A 19,775-nucleotide genomic window follows, 5' to 3' on the forward strand; every position below is an offset into this window, starting at 1 on the left:
AGGTTGGTGCAGGCAATACAGGCTCATGTCACATGTGTTAGAAAATATATTTTGATGTGGATGTTTGTGTGTATGTGTGCCTTGCAGTCTCTCTTTCTTTTTCTCTTTTCTTCTTTCTTTTTTTTCTTTTTCTTTCTCTTACTCTCTTTCTTTCTTTCTTTTCCTTTTTTCTCTATCCCCATCTCCCTCTCTTTCTTTCTTTATTTATTTTCCTTTTTTTCTCTATCCCCATCTCCCTCCTCCCTCTCTCTCTCTTTGTCTCTCTCTCTCTCTCTCTCTCTCTCTCTCTCTCTCTCTCTCTCTCTCTCTCTCTCTCTCTCTCTCTCTCTCTCTCTCTCTCTCTCTCTCTCTCTCTCTCTCTCTCTCTCTCTCCCTCTCTCTCGCTCTCGCTCTCTCTCTCTCTCTTTCTCTCTCTCTCTCTCCTCTCTCTCTCTCTCTCTCTCTCTCTCTCTCTCTCTCTCTCTCTCTCTCTCTCTCTCTCTCTCTCTCTCTCTCTCTCTCTCTCTCTCTCTCTCTCTCTCTTTCTCTCTCTCTCTCTTTCTCTCTTTCTCTCTTTCTCTCTGTAGCCGGCAAGTTTTTTCTTCTTTTCTTTTTTTGAATGTTAATTTTCTCTCTCTCTCTCTCTCTCTCTCTCTCTCTCTCTCTCTCTCTCTCTCATTCATTCATTCATTCATTCATTCATTCATTCATTCATTCATTAAACAAAACAAAACAAAAAAATCAGATGTCTTGAACATCGTATTGGTTAACAACTATGTGAAACTCACCGAATATATTAAGCAAGTAAATCCATGTATTTTTTATCCTTAATTAACATCTATTGTCTTTTTCCTCAGGTAAGGCAGCAACAAGAAGGAAGGCGAAGTTAATGGAGAGAAAGGTAAAAATAATATTGATGATAATGATTGATATTAATGATGTTAATGAGGCGATTAATGGTGATGTTAATGAGGAGATTAGTGATAAAGATGGGTATTTTTGTAATGATGTTGATGAGGATTAATAATGATATTGATGATGATAGTAATGATAATGATGGCGATGATAACGGCGATGGTGATGATAATAATGATAAAACAACAATAATAATGATTATGATAATGATAACGAACAATAACAATTCAAGTAACAGTAATAACAAATAGACTTAATAACACGTGACTTTCCTGTGGCCGACGTGTTCCGTAAGACATGGAGAGAATGTCGCTATCAAACAGTTCACGAGGTGTTGTCAGCGCGCGTAGGGAGGGGAGTGTCAGCACGAGAGAAATGCCAGATCAGTGTCAGGCAGACAATTTACCTTTGGCTTGTCAGGTTCCGGTGTCAGCAGGAGTTAAAAATAAGGTCTTTTGGTGACTTCATTCTGATGTGAAGAGGAGCTGGAGAGGAAAATCGGAGAAATCGGAGGAGGAGAAAGAGAAATAGAGGGGGGAACTGGTGGAGAAATAGGAGGAGGAGGAGGAGGAAGAGGAGTAGAAATAGGAAGAGAAGGAGAAATAGGAAGAGGAGGAGAAGGAGAAATAGGAAGAGGAGATACAGGAGTGGGAGAAGGAGACAGAGAAATAGGCGAAGAAGACGAAGAAAGAGAAACCGGAGAAGAAGAATGAGGTGAAGGAGGAGGAAGAAGAAAACAGAAGAAAGAAAAATGAAACCTATAAGTGGAGGTTCTTTGTGTTCATAATTTCAGATGACGCAGGCTGATTTTTACGTATAATATTTGTTCGTTGTAACAAGAACACCCATGGTGCCTGGTTTCAGATTATGATATATGATTTTTTTTTCTTTTTTAGTTTATGAATATATTTAGAAATTGCAACCCTGTTTTCCAAAATTATGTGATATTAGACTTGCGGAGAGATTCAGCGAGATGAGGTTAGCTATGAGGCATAAGGTAGACATAGCGTGAGACATAACGGACTTAGTCATGAGGTGTGAGGTTCCAGTTCAACGAGGGTGAGGTTCAACATCAAGTTGGCATAATCATGAGAGGTGTGAGGTTCATGTCCAGCCAGATGAGGTCAGACACGAAGTAGACAGAAAGTTGAGCATTTCCGATTTAGCCATGAGGTGGCCATGAGGTACGAGGTTCAAAGAGAAGAGGTACGAGCCATGAGGGAGGAACACCGTTATCATTTCGGATTTAGTCATGGGATACGGGGTTCAGCTATTTGAGGATAGACATGATGTATAAAATCATCCACTGTGCCTCACAACCGAACAATGTACCAAGCAATGCACAGTCAGAGAAGAAAGGTATCCAGTCACCATACCATACACACCATAAGCACGGATTCGATACCGTAGTCTCAAGCGATAACAATACACACAAATAATGGTATCCAGTCACCATGCCACACCATACTTGGTACCGTAATCTCAAGTGATAACACACACACGAAAAAAATACCCCGAACGAACTGTAGTACCGTAATCTCAAACGATAACAACACACACACACACACACACAAGAATGATATCCCGGTCACCATACCATACCACACCATACGGACGAGCTTATTGACGTGTTCTCATACGATAAGACGATAAGATACCGCGAAGGCTCACTGACGCTTTTAGTTACATAATCTTATCAACGCGTAATTGTACCGGTCGCACCTCGCTCGGTTGAAACCATGTGCTGGGAACGTTGTGTTGTGCTGTACCTGTCTCGTTTTTTTTTTACTTTTCTTTTTTCGTTTTTTCTTTTTTCTGGTGGGTATTGATTTCTGTTTTGTGTAATGATTTGTACTTTTTGTTGATGTTTTTTATGATGTTATTATTGTTGGTGTCATCATCAGTATCATTATCATTGGTGTGGATATTATTATCATTATTATTATTGTTATTGTTATGATGGTGATGACTATGATTATAATGATTATTATTATTATTATCATTATTATTATTATTATTATTATTATTATTATTATTAATATTAATATTATTAATAATATTATAACCACCCCATCCCCCGCCTACTCACTTCCTCGAACGCTACACTGACTCACTCACTCACTGACTCACCCCTCCCCCTCCCCCTCCCCCTCCCCCTCCCCCCAATCCCTCCATGTGTACTGCCTGTCTGTCTCTTGTTCTCTCAACAGCTGTCCCTCTAGATGTGAGTCATCCCCCCATTTCCCTCTCCTCCTCCCCTTTCCCCTCCCCCTCCCCCTCCTTGTCCTAACCTTATTATCACCATTTCAGTTTGCTGTGACCTGGTGTGATGTGTATTCCCCTCCTCTCTCTCTCTCTCTCTCTCTCTCTCTCTCTCTCTCTCTCTCTCTCTCTCTCTCTCTCTCTCTCTCTCTCTCTTTATCTCTCTTCTCTCTCTCTGTTTTCTCTCTTCGTTCTCATTTCCTCTTTTCTCACTTTTCGCTTTCTCTCTCCTCCTCCCCTGCTTCCCTCTCCCTCCCCCTCTCTCCATTTTTCTCTTGGAGGATAGGAAAAAAAAACAAAAAGGCCAAAGAAAGAAAGGAAAAGAAAGAGAAAGAACGAAAGAAAGAAAGAAAGAAAGAAAGAAAGAAAGAAAGAAAGAAGCAGAAAGGGAGGGAATGAAAAATGGAAAGAGAAAAAAGAGAGATACATCTAACTAATAACAAACAGACAAACTAATAAAACAATGAAACATAGAATGAACAAACGAACTACAGAACTACGGTGACGACTGCTCCGCCACAGAAACTCACAGAAAGCAAAAATCTATAACGCTTTTTAAATCCCCACGCCCCCCTTACCCAAGACACCCCCCCCCCCTCCCCCTCCTGCTGTGTTGAAACCTTTCTGTGGATTGTCCCTTAATTTGCTAGGTAGAGAGGGAGTGGGTTAGGAGTGTGGGGAAAGGGGGGAAGGGAAGAGAAAGAGAAAGAGAAGGCGATGGGAAGAGAAGGGTGGAAGGGAAGAGAAAGGGGAAGGGGGGAAGGGAAAAGAAAGAGAAATGGGGAGGGGGAAGAGAAGAAAAAGAGGAGGGGAAGGAAGAGAAAGGGAAGGGGGGGAAAGGAAGCGAAAGGGGAAGGGTGGAGGGGAAGAAAAGGAGGGGAGGGGAGAGAAAAGATAAAGGGGGAAGGGCGAGGAAAGGGAAGGGAAAGGGGGTAAGAAGGTGTAAGTGGGAAGAGAGGAAGGGATTGATGGGAAAAGAAAGGGGATAAGGAGGTGTAAGTGGGAAGAGAGGAAGAGAGTGATGGGAAAAGAAAGGGGGAGGGGCACCGGCAAAATAAAAAAAAGGGGGGGGGGGTTAAGGCAAGAGAAAGGAAAGTGGGAAAGGTTAGAAACAGAGGAGGGGGGAGGGAAGAGAAAGGTGGTAAGGTAAAATAGAGAGAATGATGAGGGAGTAGAAGGGAGAAGGTAAAGGAAAGGCCCAAGGGAGTATAGGAAAGAGTAAGAGGGATGATGGAAAAGGGGGGAGGGAGCGGGTAGGGGACGGGAGGCAGGGAGGGGGGGAGGGGGGAGGGAGGAGAGGATACATGCGTAGTTTAACTTTGTTTAACTGACCAGTAAATATCGCACATCTCGGCGTATCGACTCGCCCGGGAGAGAAACGACCGGCCGATGGGGGGAAAAGTTTCGTTAAAACCTCCCATTACACGGAGGGAGGGAGAGGGGAAGGGAGGAAGGGAGGAAGAGAGGAAGAGAAGAAGGGAGTGAGAGAGTGAGAGAGAGAAGGGAGGAAGAGAAGAAGAGAAGAGAGGGAAGAAGGGAGTAGGGAAGAGAGAGAGAAGAAGGGAGTAGGGAAGAGAGAGAGAAGAAGGGAGTAGGGAAGAGAGATGGAAGAAGGGAGTAGGGGAGAGAGAGAGAGGGAAGGAGAGAGGAAAGAGGAGAGGGAGAGGAGAATGATTTTTTAAATTATATTTCCATTATTTTCGTTCTGTTCTTCGCGTCCATGCTAATCATTAAACTGCAGAATGAATTTGATCTTTGACTCTCACCTGCATGTACGTTTTCTGTGTATGTGCGTGCATATGTACTTTTGTGAATACGTATCCCTATGTGTGTTTCCCTTGTCTCTATATGTCATGTATAGCCATGTCTGTCCCCCCCGATTTTTTGTACGTTTTCTTGTTTCTCTTTTCTTTTTTTCCTGTGTGAGAGGCGAGTGACGGAGAGTTGTTTTTTTTCCTTCTTTTTTTTGTGCGCGTGTCAAGAGCTGTGTCAGTTTTAACGTCTCTTCGCCAGCGTTGGGAGTTGCCATGGTAGGGTGTGTTTGCAGGAAGACTGGTATCAGTGCCTCTCTCAGCACTTGTCGCTGACGTCACCTACGAGGCAACTTTGTTTTTCTCTCTCTCTCACTCACTTTCGTTTTCTCTTTCTGATTCTTCTTGTTTTGTTTTCACGCGCTTTCTTTTTTGTGTTGTTCTTGTCTCTTGTAATCACTTCTCTCTCTCTCGTTCTCACTCCTCTTTCTCGTCCTCATTCCTCTCTCTCGTTCTCACTCTCCTCTCTCTCTCTCTCTCTCTCTCTCTCTCTCTCTCTCTCTCTCTCTCTCTCTCTCTCTCTCTCTCTCTCTCTCTCTCTCTCTCTCTCTCTCTCTCTCTCTCTCTCTCTTTTCGTGTCGCAATACACGTCAGAGACTCAACGAGTAGAAAAGGGAGGGAGGGAGGGAGGGAATGGAGGGCAAGGGAGGCATAAGGAACGGGGAAAGGAGGAAGAGGAGGAGGAGCAAGAATATAGAAGGAAGAAAAGTAGGTGAGAAAGAAGAAGGTTGGACTAGGGGGGAGGAGTAATCAGAGAGGGAAAGGAAGAAGGGAGGAGGATAGACGAGGCGAGGAGGACTAAAAAGAGGAGGGGAGGAGGAAAAAAGAGTAGTGGAGGAGAAGGAAGAAGAGGAAGGAAGGATGAGGGGGGGAGTGGGGCGGGGTAGTTAACTGGAGACGGATTGATGTGCAGAAAAGGATTTCTTGTTGCGAGACTGACTCCTCCTCTCGTACGTTTTGCCCGGCTGACCTTTGCTATTCGTTGAACCAGGTCTCGAGATGGGAATGTTCTGTGACCTTTGCTGACGCATACATTATCTTGAGTATTTCCTGCTGCCTCTGATGCTGCTCTGCTCTGCTTGGGGGTGGGTCGGATGAGGTGTGCGGGGGTTGCACTGCACGGTCGGCTGTGTGTTTGTTTGTGGGTTGTGTTGTGTATGTGTGTCTTCTTTTGAATGTGTGTGTGTGTGTTGAATCTCATTTTTTTTTTTTTTATTTGATGTCTGTCATTTTCCTTTAGCTCACTGTCTAAACGTAGAGTAACCACGAGAATGAGACAGACAGACAGATAGACTGACTGACTGACTGACTGACTGACTGACTTAAAGAGAGAAGACAATAGCAGAAAAAAATATAGAACAAAATTACGATAGGAAAGACAGAAGCATGAAATAGGAATATCCCAAAGCATAAAGGTTGCATGCATGCTCGGCGCGGCAGTAATCAAGCATGTATGCGTTCTGATCTGATGTTATCTGCACTGCACAGTTAGAAGGTTCAAGGAGATGATGTGTATGTGGCGAGTTGAAAGCATGGGAGAGCAGGAGGGAAGTCTCTGTTGCCAACACGAGCGAGGCACTTCATTATGTTATCTGTTTATTGAGTCTACCAGAATGTTAAGAGATGACTGAAGGAAGGATGTCACCTCCTTGGGCTTCATGATATCACCTCCAGGGGCTTCATGATGTCACTTCCATGGGTGTCCTGATGTCAACTACATGGTCTTCATGATATCACCTCCAGGGGCTTTATGATTTCACTTCCATGGGTTTCCTGATATCACTCCATGGGTTTCCTGATATCATCTCCAGGGGCTTCATGATATCACCTCCGTGGGTTTCATGATGTCACCTTCATGAGCTTGGGAGGCTTGTAGATGCGCGAGTTATTCTCTGCATGAGCTGCAGACTGTAAAGATTCGAATCGCCATAAAGGGGTGAGAAAGAGAGAGGGATGGGGGATGGAGGAGGAGGAGGGGGAAGGGAGACGGGGCCGGCATGATCAGGGCGTGTTGGAGGAGGAGGAGGAGGAGGGGGGCAAGGGATATATGAATGATGGATAGACAAATAGATAGATAGATAAATCGAATGAATAGATAAAGGGAGATAGAGATGAAAGTTAGTGACCCAAAATGAATAAATAAGAGAAAATAAATAATCAAATCGAGAACGATAGAGAACATCAGAAAAAAAAAATCTTTTAAGGTCTTTATTTGCCAGCCAACATTTCTCGTCGTCGCAGATGTCTCGTGTCCAAACACCATATAATTTTCCTCCATTTGACGTATGAATAAGGATGAACGATCTTTTATTACACGAGACTTTATTACACAGCCTTTCGCGTCTCGAGAAGGTGTACTTTATTACCCAAACTTTTATTACAGGGGGACGCCTGCCTCACACTTTGCTTTTATTACTCTTGATACGCTGTTCAGTAAGTATACGAGCTTATCATTGCTCGTTTGGTTTATCATTGTTGTCGTTAGAGCGTAGAGTAATCTCTTCGTAAGATTTTTTTTTTTCATCCGTGTCTTCCTCCAGGCATCGTTTTCCTTCCACGATAGTCAGCTTTCTTTTAGGTGTAGGAAGGAAGGAAAATCTGAACTTTCTCTCCTCAATACTAGTGCTTGCATCATCCAGAAGAAAAGAAGAAGAAAAGAGGAAGAAAGTAAGACGAAGAAGAAAAGAGGAAAAAAGTAAGAAGAAGAAGAATGATGATACAAAGTTTATGAATAGTAGTTTTCTGTTATTCTGTTTCTCCGGTGTAAATCAACCGCGTTTTACCCTCGACGCCTCCACACGCTCGGGCTAAACCAGTAAACAAAATTTCCCTGGGATCAGGGTGAAGTACCTGCCTTACCGCACCCTTGTGTTTCTTGCCTCCCCCCCCCTTCCCCCCTTCCTTCCCTCCCACCCCCCATCTCGCCGCCTTTGCCCAGAAGACCCCCGCCCCCCACGCCTCGCCTTGTGGTCACCTTTCAGTCTCTAACGGGCTTTCCCTTTCTCTCTCTCTCTCTCTCTCTCTCTCTCTCTCTCTCTCTCTCTCTCTCTCTCTCTCTCTCTCTCTCTCTCTCTCTCTCTCTCTCTCTCTCTCTCTCTCTCTCTCGCTCGCTCTCTTCTCTTTCTCTCTCTATCTATCTAACTATCTATCTATCTATCTCTGTCTCATTTTCTCTTTCACTTGCTTTTTTCTTGAAGTGATGTCTTAGAATTCATTAATAGTCAACCTATTTATTAATTTTGTTTGTTAATTTATTTAGGAGTCGATAAACTAAAGTGATTTTCGAGATTATTTGATTGAACTTCATAATCACTCTTGGGGCCTTTCCTCCTCGTCTCTTCGTCCTTCTCCTCCTCCTCCTCCTCGCCTTCGTCCTCCATCTCCTCGTCCTCGTCCTCCACCTCTTCCTCCTCCTCCACATCCCCTTCCTCCTCCTCCACATCCCCTTCCTCGTCCTCCACATCCCCTTCTTCGTCCTCCACTTCCTCCTCCTTGTCCTCGCCCTCGTCCTCCACCTCTTCCTCCTCCTCCACATCCCCTTCCTCGTCCTCCACTTCCTCCTCATCGTCCTCGTCCTCGTCCTCCACCTCCTCCTCCTGTCATCTCGACACGGTCACCCCCCCCCCACCCTATCCCCTCGCCGCTGCCCTCGCTCTCCCCTACTTTTTCTTCCCCTCAGAACCAATATATCGACTTCCCAACCTCCTCCTCCTCCTCCTCCTCCCCCTTTCTCCCTCCCACACGAGCCTTCCAACCATCCCTCTGTGTGTCCCCTCCCCTCCCCTCCCCTCTTCTCTCTTCGACTCCCCCCTCTCCCCGGTCTGCCTACCTCCCCCTCCCACCCCTCTACCTTCTCTCTCTCTCTCTCTCTCTCTCTCTCTCTCTCTCTCGCTCTCGCTCTCCGTCTCTCACACGGATCGCTCTCTTTCCATTTATTTTCCGCCTCTGTCTCTGCCTGTGTCTACCCCCTCCCCACCCATTTCCCTCCCTCCCTCCCTTCCTCCCTTCGTTCCTTCTCCTTCCTCTCACCCCACCTGCCCTCCCCCCTCCCCCACTTCCCTCCCCTTCCCTCGACACAACAAGCCTTTGCAGCTGACCGCGTTATCCAGTGTCCTTCTTAACGGGGTCCGAGCATGATCTCCCAGTTGGTTGAAGAAAAAAGTTTGAAGTTAAAGTGGTTAAGTTTAGGTGGAGTTGGGGGGGGGAGGGAGAGAAGAGAGGGGAAAAGGTGGGGGAAGAGGGAGAGGGTTGGAAAGGAGTTGGGGGAGAAGGAGAGGGAAAAGGGTAGGGGAAGAGGGGAAGGGGAAAAGGAGAGGGAAAGGTAGAGGGAGAAAGAGAGGGAAAGGGGTTGTGTGTGTGTGGGGGGGAGAGACGGAAAGAGAGTCACGTGTAGTTAAGTTGGTTGGCGGTTTTGACGAGTCATTAGGTTGCTTGCTGTATGGTGGGTGTTGTTAGCGGGTGGAGCGAGCGGTCAAGGGAATTATGCGGCTATCTTGATGCTATCGGCGGATGGACGCGTCAGAGCTCTCTTTTTTGTTCTTTGCTCTTTTCCTCTCTCTCTCTCTCTCTCTCTCTCTCTCTCTCTCTCTCTCTCTCTCTCTCTCTCTCTCTCTCTCTCTCTCTCTCTCTCTCTCTCTCTCTCTCTCTCCTCTCTCTCTCTCTTTTCTCTCTCCTCTCTCTCTTCTCTCTCCTCTCTCTCTCTCTCTCCTCTCTCTCTCTCTCTCTCTCTCTCTCTCTCTCTCTCTCTCTCTCTCTCTCCACTCTCCCTCTCCTCTCTCTCTCTCCTCTCCTCTCTCTCTCTCTCTCTCTCTCTCTCTCTCTCTCTCTCTCTCTCTCTCTCTCTCTCTCTCTCTCTCTCTCTCTCTCTCTCTCTCTCTCTCTCTCTCTCTCTCTCTCTCTCTCTCTCTCTCTCTCTCTCTCTCTCTCCTTCCGTTTCTCCATTTCTTGGAAACGTATTTTGCATTTTTTTCTTTCCCGAGCCGCGTTATAGGATGCTGAGTGCTTTTCACGAGAAGACTAAATGATTTAGGTATAAAACATCTATAATTTGCAGTCAAAGGTTTCGATAGAGAAAGAGAAAAAAAAATAGAAAGATAATTATAGAGTTCAAAAACAACATAAAACTAAAAAAAAAAAAAAAAAAAAAAAATCGTAGGTCGACGGCTTTTGGTAGATGTGTTAATCATTTTGACTAATTGCACAACCTTTCGCTCAGTCTGTACCAGCAGAGTTGGGGAACACTGACCGTATTATTCATCACGTGTTTATACTTCTGCCGCTGGTCGAGTTTTGGAAGGGAATACCAAAGTCTTGTCGGTTCTTCTTGGATTCGGACGCCATTGATCGATTTCCCGCGGTCTTATTAGACGAAATTCGTAATTTTTCTGCGCGTTTGCTTTGTATGATATGTATGTATGTGTGTATATATATGTATGTTTATATATATATATATATATATATACATATATATATAAACATATATACATACATATATATACATATGTATATACATACATATATATTTATTTGTTAAGAGGACTGTCCGTTTTAGAGAAGGAAAAAAAAGTAACTCTCCCAAATTTAACCTTTTGGTTTAACCCTCACTTTTTTAGCCTCACTATTTTCGAATAGTAGTCCCGTTTTCCGCATTAAGGGAGAGGTGAAAAAGGTGGGAAAGTGGGGGGAAAAGAAAAGAAAAAAAAAAAGGCGAGAGAGAAAGAAATCTTGAAGGAAAATATATTATCCATCTAACATCGGTTCTTGGCCGACCCCGAGTCGACTGTGTCTTTCTTGCCCGCAACGTCAACCAATGCCGCCAAGGATTCACTCTTCAATTTATGGTTCATAATTCATTTAACGCAAGTTCCTCCCCGGGTACAACTTCTAATCGCTCTGCTTCGTCAGAGTCGGATCTTAGGCCTCCTCCTGGTGTACGAACAGGCCTAATTAAGCAACAGCGAAGACAGGTGTAATAAAGCATACAAAAAGCGTAATAAAAGAGCACGTTGGCAATGCTAGGGGGAGTGTTGCCAGCGTGTAGCAGTATTTTGTCGGCCGACGAGTGTTGCCACATGGTCGCCATTATTCCGGGCCGGGTGTCGAAGGCCGAATTTTGATATCTGTCTGAGGAGTGCGTGTTGCCATTTATGGCGGGGCCCCTTTTTTCGTTTATTTTATTTGTTTGGGATCTTGTGGGCTATATGAATTAATGGAGGGTGTGGTATGTGGTTGAGGAATAGGTTTTGTTCGTTTGGTAAATTGAATAATGTTATAGACCGCAAATGGCATTTAATGCACTTGAAAGGCAGTCGAGGAATCCAATACGCTTTAACAATTGGTAAAATAAGAGTTATGACATACATGACAAGTAAACCGAGTTGATATACTTTCCTTCCCGGGATGAATTGTGTAGAAATGTTGCCTCCTACGACTGAGTGTAAAGATAGCACTAAATATCTGCAACTGTCATCTTGACTCCATTGCAGCTCCACCAATTGTCCGTTGCGGTGCACAATAATGTTTCCGTATGGCATTTTTTCAGTTTTACTCTCCTACCACCCAGCATTCATTTCCACCTTCTACACCCTTTAGTAAAAAAAAAAATAACCCAAAACACACAAACTCGAAAAAAAATATTGAAAAATACAATCGTATGGGAAGGATTTCGGGAATGCATCACTTTTCCACGAACGCCGAGAGAGAAGACGTCGAACACGAGAGAGAAAGAGAGAGAGAGAGAGAGAGAGAGAGAGAGAGAGAGAGAGAGAGAGAGAGAGAGAGAGAGAGAGAGAGAGAGAGAGAGAGAGAGAGAGAGAGGGGGGGGGGGGGGAGAGAGAGAGGAGAGAGAGAGAGAGAGAGAGAGAGAGGGTCGAACAGGACAGGACATGCGTATGTGAAAAGCCCGACGACGGCTGGGAAATGACCGAAGGTTAGAAATGCCGATCTGGGGAGTGAGAGTGAAGGAGGAGGAAGGGGGGGTGGGGGTGGGGGGTTGAGAAGAAGCCATCCCTTTCCTGTGTGTGTTTGTGCGTGCGCGTGAATTTCTGTGCGTTATATTTTTTTTCGAATATGTAATTACACGTTTAGTAAGCACCGTGGGTTATTTTCGGCTGCCTAGCAATGCGCGATTTCCGTTGGAGGGCAGGTGACGTGTGTGTGTGTATTTGTGTATGTGCATGTGTATATGTATGTGTATGTCTATGTGTCGGGTCCGATCGTCTGTTTGTCGGTTTGAGGAAGTCGGGTTTTCCTTTATTATGGGACGTTGGCGATAGTTAGGAAAGACAGGAAATTAGAATAGGATTGACGGCGTAACACTAAGGGTTTATCTAAATGAGAGAGAGAGAGAGAGGGAGAGGGATAAAGAAAGAGAAAGAGAGAGAGAGAGAGAAAGAAAGAAACATGTAGCGAATGAGAGAGAAAAGAGAGGAAATGAAAGAAAGAGAGAGGAAGAAAAACACATGCGGGAGTGATGCGCAGTATGAGCAATGTACTCGCCGCTTATGGTGCCCCGCTGCGTATATACATCAAGTGTTGCGTTACAGAGTTACAAGGTGCGGGCTGTAAGGGAAGTTTATGTGAACGATGGATTGGTTTCCCAATGGGAGGAAGAAGAAGAAGAAGAAGAAGACGAAGACGAAGAAGTGGTATTGAGGTGGAAGTGAAGGTGGAGGAGGAAGGAGTGGTGGTGGAGGTGTTGGAGGAGGAGGAAGGATGCAGAAGAAGAAGAAGAAGAAGTGGTATTGAGGTGGAGGTGAAGGTGGAGGAGGAAGGAGTGGTGGTGGAGGTGTTGGAGGAGGAGGAGGAAGGATGCAGAGGAGATAAATGACAGGGGGGAAAGAATGAGGAAGGATGGTGATATAGAATAGGGGCCACATGTAGGGATGCTTGGAGGGACGTGTAAGGATGAGGAGTAGGGGGAGGGGAGGGAAGGGAGGTTGGGAGGGCGTGGGTGTCCAGGTGGAGTGGAGCGTAACACAGAGCTTGGCCTCCACGCGTCTCCTCGTCTCTCGCAGCGGAAATGTTAGGTTAGAGTTCGCCTCTCCCGCCAGTCAGTCCTTGGGGCGAGCGGCCAGAGAGGGGGGCTAAAAATATAGTCTTTCTCTTGTACTGCACCGAGGGAGGGAGGAAGGGAGGGAGGGGGGGGTAGCGGGGTGGGAGGCGGGGAGGAAGAGTGAGCAGAGGGGGTGTCGAAGGGAGGGAGAAGGTAACGGGGTGCTGTTGTAACGCACGAGCGTCGAGCGTGGGTGGACGGGGAGGTAGGGGTAGGGGGAGGGGGAGGGACACCAGGTAGCGCATAACGATCGTTACGTACAACGGATTGGAAATATTCGGTCGAAATATTCGTTCGCGAACAGGGATTTGCATATTCAGATCAGATGCGTTCCGTCTTTTGAGCCACGGAGGTGTCTTTGGCATTGAGTGGGAAGGACAAAGTGCGTGTAGAAGATTGAATCTACACGTACATTAAACCAACTGGCGGAACAAGACAAAAGATACACCGCTTAGCCAAGGTTAAGCTGCAAAACGGTAGATTATATAGGACTTCGTTATTTAAGCATGCAAGTGTGGCATTTACCTGCAGCTGTGGTCATTATACTTGTAAATGTCTCTGCCGTATTTATGACATCAGCAGGTGCACACGACGAGCTCTGAAAGTCAATAAGATTGCGCGTGAAACCACGATCGGTTTGCAGTCTGGCTTATGCGCGTGTCCGTGCAGGCATGAGGATGCGAGGAGAGGATGCACACGCTGCCTTATACCTGGCTGGGCCTGTCGTGCATCCGGAATCGGACACGCTAGCTATTTGTCATTCTGTCAAGCTGTTTGCGAGGGAGAAGTTACCTCTTTTATATGTAAAGAGAGCAGTTCGAGTCAGGATATGCAATTATTTTGGCCTCACTGCTTCATTAGATGTCAGTGAAAAAGTTTTCGAATCAGATACTCCAAAAAAAAAGGATAGGTAGTTAACCTCCGTCCCTTCAATTAAATTCTTCCGTACAAAATCCTCGGTTCATAACACCCAGACGAGATTATCTCCACCACTTTCACTTTCCGTCCATTCAGCCTTGCGTTCAAAACAGGCCTATACAAGGTGGAATTCCGGAATCATTGTTCAAGGAAATGGATCAGTAACACGTAGTATTCTCGGTCAGCGAATCCCAATCATAGTATGACGAAGCATCTTATATAACGAATGTGTAATCCTATTTAAAACCACTGACATGGAGTTTGTACACGCAACCAGGAATACACTCTATGTCGGGTCTTGTTACTGATTGTTAGCTGCTCTTTAATCGTGGCCGTAAAAGTAATTTGCGTGTCTTGTCCATTAACGCAGTTCGGGTTAAGAGGATAACGAGCAGACAGCAAGAAAACCTTCCAGTTATTGCCACAATCCAAGCTTTAAGAAAGAGAAGAAAATAAAGTTTCGATTCGGTATGAAGTTAGAAAAACAAAAGAGAAATCTATTGCGTATTCATCGTGTGAGTTGCGTACCACGAGTGTCACAAAGACTTCAGTCGTGTTCGAGATTAAGATAAAAAAAAAAGAGAGAGTTTGGTAAGATATGGCAACACGCTAGCGGCTAGATTCGTTTTTTATTTCTTTCTTTTAAGGTTTGAGGACTAACTTTTTCAAACTGGGGTCCGTTTGTCTTGCGGGGGTTGAAGCAGGTGAGTCAGTGGTAATGAGCTTATTTAACTCGATTCTTGCTTACTTTTTTGTATAGTTAAGCCGATCATAGAAATTATTTTGAAGATTCTCTCTCTCTCTCTCTCTCTCTCTCTCTCTCTCTCTCTCTCTCTCTCTCTCTCTCTCTCTCTCTCTCTCTCTCTCTCTCTCTCTCTCTCTCTCTTTCTCTCTCTCTCTCTCTCTCTTTCTCTCTCTCTTTCGTTTTGCTTAATTGGAGCGTGATCGGTTGTTGCATCACGTTTCCCGAAAAATCAAGGATTATTATTTTTTTTACGTTCAAAGTTTTGGTCCGTTCCGCAAAATTAATTCCCCGTCATGTATGTTTTGCTTCCTTTCACGTCGAAAAAAGAACGCGTGTCATGGAAAAAAATAATAAAGTTTAACTGTCAAGAAAGGTTAAACAAAGGTTAAGCTTGGCGGAAGTATGGTGTGTATCATATCAAGTCCTAACAAGTCACATGAAAAAAAAAAGTAGGAAGAAAGAGCTGAGCCACGTTATAAAAAAAGCCCCCCCGATAATCAGCGGTAGAAAGAGTAACATGATGTATAAGACCGGGGGCGGGTGGGAGGGAGGGGGGGGGAGAAAAAAAAAAAAGTATCTCTTCAGTCGAGTTGGGAAGCGAGCGCGGAGGGATGTCGAAGGACCAAGTTTACGCCGAAGGATCTTACACCAACAGAAACTCTGGTGCGAGCGAGAGAGCGGCGACGACGGCAGGGGCGGCGGTGGCGGCGGCGGCGGCGATGGCGATGGCGGGCGGACACTACACGCTGGCCCAACTGCCCTAGTGCCCTTTTTAGCTTCCCGATCGCACTTAATTCCCCGCGACGCCTTTCGCCCTAGCTCCGGGGAGGCGAGGGCGGGGGCGTAAGACGGGGTGGGGGGTGGTGTGCATGGGCGTGCGTTGTAGGGCGGGGAGGCAGGAGTGTTTGCGAAGTATATTGTCTGAAAGTTGGCAATAGCGCTGGCTCTCCCGCCACCATGACGGGGAAGGTGGGGAGTTGCCAAGTCGCAAGAGTTTCGTGTGAGTGTGTGTGTGTGTGTACGTACGTGTGTGTGAGTGTGTATGTATGTGTGTGTGTGTGTGTGTGCTGGAGGGGCTAATTCGGTGTTCGGATATCGCTGGCCGAATCTTAGTTCGCGTGGGCTTCTTAATTCCGAGAACGTCTTATTAATCAGGATAGATGTAAATATGTTTTGTAGGTTTTTTTTATGAAGGGGAGTTTGTTGTTTTTAAATGATGTTTGGTGATTTTGAGCTTGAATGCAGATCTTTTGGTGCGTTGATCGCTCCTGTTTACTTTGTAATTATGTTTTTTTCCTTCTTGAATGACGTGTCGCTTAGATATTTAACTGTTGCAATGCAGCGGTGTTACGCTTGCAGTATGAAGTTGTTTATCTGCATAGTGTTGTTTATACTTCATAAATACCTTAAATGCCTTCGTTTTTTCTACCTCATTAGGTCTCAAAATGTCCTCGGCAAGAATACGCATTCCCCGTAATCATTTCGCTATTCCAATTGTTCTGCTTCCCCCCCAAAAAAGAAAAAAAAACACTCAAATCTCCCCAATTAATGACTTAAAAAAGGACTCTTCCACTGTCTTAGTCGGAGGTCGGAAACACGAAAACTACATTCTTGAAGATGCGTTGTCACATTGTCGTTTCTGAGTGCACGATAATTTTCGCCGCGCTGGAGTGAAGGCCTTTTTTTCACTGCCTCGGACCGGAGAAGCAGCAGCAGCAGTAGGGTGGGTGGGTGGGTGGGGGAGGAGGAGGGGAAGGGAAGGAGAAGGCGAATAGGGGGGAGAGGGGAAGAGGGAGGGAACGAAGAGGGGGAGGGGGAGGGGCCGTAGGAAGCTTCAAGGACAAGACTTCATGGAAAGACCGTGTTAGGAAGTAGGCAATATTTTCCCGCCAATTTCGGCCGGGCGCACCCACGTCGCGGAGGCTGCCAGATGAACAATAATGGCGCTCATACACTTCTGTTCTTGCTGCTTGCATTGCTGTTGTTCTTGCTTACTTGGTCGGTGCTGATTACTGCTCTTGTTTTGCAGACTTTGTGATTATTTATTGGGGTTGAATTGTAAAGTTCTTCCTTTGTTTGATGCTTTTATTGTTTAAGGCTCCTGTTGCTGAGTGTTGGCTCTGGATTAACCTTGTTTTGTTTTTTAATCGGTTAGTCTGGGCTAGCAATTGGATAGTCTGTGTAGGAATATTCTTCTTTATTTTATTGTGTGTGCCTTTCCTCATTTCGAATTGTGCAGGAAGTAAACAATGGTATTTGAGCGTGGTGCAAATACAGACGATCTGATGGCATTAATTAACATGCCTTCGCAATTGGACTCTAAGTAAAAGCAGATTCGACCGAGCTTCACACGATAAGCCTTATCAGGTCACCCCTCCCCCCCCCCTTTCACCCACCGCTTTATCTGAGGGCATTCCCATGTGGGTGAGGGAGGAAAAGTCATCCCCCGTGACAAACTACAAATGACACGAACACCTTATCTCCAGGACGCACGCATGTGATCGCCACCTCCGACCGCCTCCTTCGTCACCCCTTCTGACGCGTGGACGTGTCATACAAAGAGAAATATACATACATACATATGTATTTATATATATATATATGTATGTATGTATGTATTATATATATATATATAGATATATGTATAAATATATATATATATCTATGAGAGAGAGAGAGAGAGAGAGAGAGAGAGAGAGAGAGAGAGAGAGAGAGAGAGAGAGAGAGAGAGAGAGAGAGAGAGAGAGAGAGAGAGAGGAGTGGTAAGGACTGACCAGAGAAGACCTCCACCATCCACCACCAAACTCGATCCGGTAAAGCGTCGCGCGCGACTTTGAGCCTTATCGACAACGGCGATGCCATTATCTAACCCCGGAAAGTCTAGGGTACTCGCGGCCGCCGGAGTCAAGGTGGCGTCATAGCTATATCTCTCGCCCTCGGTTGAACTGTGTTGGGCTGACTGACGCTCGTGTGTCTGTGTGTTTTATGTATGCATTTATGTATGTATTCGCAAGTGTGTGTGTCTGTGCGTGTACGCGTGCGCTCTAATATCTTATTTTGCTTTAAAGTCATTGCGATGATTTATCTCAATATCTTGGTTTATGTTTTAATAAAAGTTAAATATTCAACGGATGAGTCTCCGTTGTCTGACTTACTTTTGAAAGGGTTCGAATTTTGAGGAAAACAAAGAAGGTAATGACAGTTGCCAATTAGCTTCGGAGTTGTTTACTTTTTATAACCTTTTTGACCGTGGAAAAATCCAAACGCCGTTTAATTATTTCTTTCATTAGGTAAGTGACGTTAACTGACCTTTATTTCGATGGTATGCCAAAAAAGTATGTCTTTGAGTAAGTGAAAAGGGTTAAAGTGCTATTGTTCCTCCGGATTAAAAAGTCAGTTACAATTTCCGTAACGACAATGCATTGAGCAAGACGATCGTAACAGAAAGAATGGCTGTTATACCAAGGCCAATAACCCCCACCCCCCACCCTCACGAGAGAGACAGAGATAGAGACAGACAGACAGCGAGAGAAAATTATTTTTTCTGGATACTGTGAGTCAGACTGATGAGACTGGGGGGGAAGGGGAGAGGGTGCTGGGGCATGGGGCCAGGGGGCAGGAAGGGGTATGGACGCCAGCCGGGAGGGCATTGGAGGACGCCAGCCAGGGACGAGGCTAGGGCAAGTAAGAGGGCAGAGTACACTACAACCTGTCCATGATGCTCACCCTCTGCCTCAACCCGCCTCACTCTCCTCCCCTACCCTCGCCCCAATACCCCTTGCCCCCTGCCCGTCTGCCCTGTGCCCCTCCCCTGCCCTCTTGCCTCGCGCCAGTGGCTGGAGGCCGCGGGGGTAGAGAGGTTAGGTAGGAGGAGGGAGATCAGTGGCGGGAATATATTGTTTAGAGTGAGGAATGCATATTTCGGCGTCGCTCTAACTCGCGCGCGTTTTTCAATTTTGTTATTATAGTCGGCGGTGACAAAAGCACGTATTCTTGTTTTCTTTCTAAAGGGTGTGTTACATTAGTATGATGGGGCGTATTACATTGTTATTTCTTTTCATACACTGTTGATGAGGGGCGTTAGCCAAGCTGGACCAAGCTTACTGCTGTCGAAGGTCTCGGGAAGAAAGTTCGAGAAGTTATGTCTCTCGGAAGCTCTTTCTCATGAAGATCGTCGTTAATGTATGGCAAGATAGCCTTGGCTCCCAGTGAGCATCTGTCGACTGTCCCAGGCGTCGACATTAGGGCGAATACACTTGGTTCAATGGACTGACTCGACATGCAGAAAAATCCCAGCTGCATTCTCGAAGCCCCGTCCAATCAACAGCTTTCTCATTTATGAAGTGCCATTAAACGTAAAACAAAGAGTATGTTAATAAGGTGAGTGAGAACACTCGAGAAGTTCTACTAGCGTGTGGTGGCATAAATATCAATAGAATAAAGGTTATAATTGTCGCCATTTGTCATTTCCTGGGCTCATCCACGCGGCCGGGACGTCAAGTGGCGATATTATGCACTCACTTTCCAAAACTTTCTTATTACTTGACGGAAAGTTCTGGAAGTTCCGCAGACTCATTGGCAGTAACATTAGGAATACCAAATAAATTCGACAGCTCTCGATTCGGCCCGATAACGAATTTAAGAAAAATGGTTTAATATCGGTTGTGGCAAGAGTAAGCTCCGGCAGCCGACATCGTGGCCCGGAGAGCTAGCGAGCAACACGAAGAAATTTTTGCGCAACGTCACCGAGTTTTACTGACTCAGAGGTGGGCACATGTTTGCTCTTTAACATGCATACAGAAAGGGGGGAGTGGGGGGAGGAAAATGGATGTTGGAAGACCCCCACATACGCCTCTTCAGCTTTTGCATAGGGGCTGAAAAGAGGGCAGTGAACCTGCCATCTTTCGAACAAAGGTTGAGAGTCGATGGCGGTCGGCATCAACCTCCCAAGTCTGTTATAACGAGGTCTTTACATTTGTTTTTTTTTTCTCTTTGCTTCTTTCTGATTCTGCCTGGATGACATGATTTTCATTCCCGCGTTGCTATGGATTCCTCATCAAGTGAGCCGACAAGGCGTCGCAAGATGGTGGTA

General features: G+C 45.6%; 1 protein-coding gene across 5 annotated transcripts in view; it reads left to right on the forward strand.

Annotated features, from left to right (window-relative positions):
• CtBP (C-terminal binding protein) overlaps positions 1-19,775 on the forward strand; it is a 62,782-nt gene that overhangs the window by 20,209 nt on the left and 22,798 nt on the right. The window contains exon 3 of one of the 5 annotated variants that reach the window (XM_086538748.1): positions 837-880. The exons of the other annotated variants lie outside the window; for them this stretch is intronic. The gene's annotated coding sequence lies outside the window, so the exon portion shown is untranslated. The remainder of the gene's footprint in view (positions 1-836; positions 881-19,775) is intronic. 5 annotated transcript variants of the gene reach the window in all.

The sequence above is a fragment of the Penaeus japonicus genome, unplaced genomic scaffold (assembly GCF_977035675.1).
Source record: "Penaeus japonicus unplaced genomic scaffold, GWHDUDI00000001_assembly GWHDUDI00000007, whole genome shotgun sequence".
Taxonomy (NCBI): Eukaryota; Metazoa; Arthropoda; class Malacostraca; order Decapoda; family Penaeidae; genus Penaeus; species Penaeus japonicus.